The sequence below is a fragment of the Arachis ipaensis genome, chromosome B08, assembly GCF_000816755.2.
Source record: "Arachis ipaensis cultivar K30076 chromosome B08, Araip1.1, whole genome shotgun sequence".
Lineage (NCBI taxonomy): Eukaryota > Viridiplantae > Streptophyta > Magnoliopsida > Fabales > Fabaceae > Arachis > Arachis ipaensis.
This window is the reverse complement of record NC_029792.2, coordinates 12,969,585-12,970,147: the sequence shown is the minus strand read 5'-3', so window position 1 is coordinate 12,970,147 and position 563 is coordinate 12,969,585. Positions and strand designations below refer to the sequence as shown.

Sequence of the window (563 nt, the reverse complement as noted above, 5' to 3'; positions counted from 1 at the left end):
CGGTCAATGTTCTAAGTACAATGTTGTTGTTTTCCTTGGAAAGTCTTCAACTGTATAAAAATTTTGATTTGATCTCACTATCACAGCTAGAGTCATGGATGTACATTATCAAATTATCATGTTTATGTACCTAAGAAAGAGTTTCTTTTTTCTTAGTGCAGTTTTGTCAATTTGTCTGCAAAGTTTAGCAGAGAAAGAGAGGAGGTACTTCTGCAATGAGAGATAAGCTTTCATCATTGTTTTGGTATATGGCCCATTTTTCCATGATGTTGATAGGGCAATAATTGAGACAATTTTCTTATTGAGAAGAATTCCATTAAGTCTATTTTATATGTAAATAATTTTCTAATATATACAACTTTTCCAAATAACTCATAACAGGGGATGGCCGTGCAATGACTTGTTTGGAAGAATTATTCAAACTAATTGTAGAAATAATATCTATGTATATTTTAATATAAAATTAGGAATTTTTTAACAAAAAATATTGTTTTGATATACAATTTTTATACATTATACTCACACTTATTTTTTCATTTCTTTTTAAAATCTTACAAAATATT

The 563-nt window shown here is 27.4% G+C and overlaps 1 protein-coding gene across 1 annotated transcript in view; it reads left to right on the top strand.

Annotated features, from left to right (window-relative positions):
* LOC107612687 overlaps window positions 1–247 on the top strand; it is a 1,246-nt gene extending 999 nt beyond the window's left edge. The window contains exon 1 of the mRNA XM_016314391.2: window positions 1–247. This exon is cut by the window's left edge and continues 999 nt beyond it. The gene's annotated coding sequence lies outside the window, so the exon portion shown is untranslated.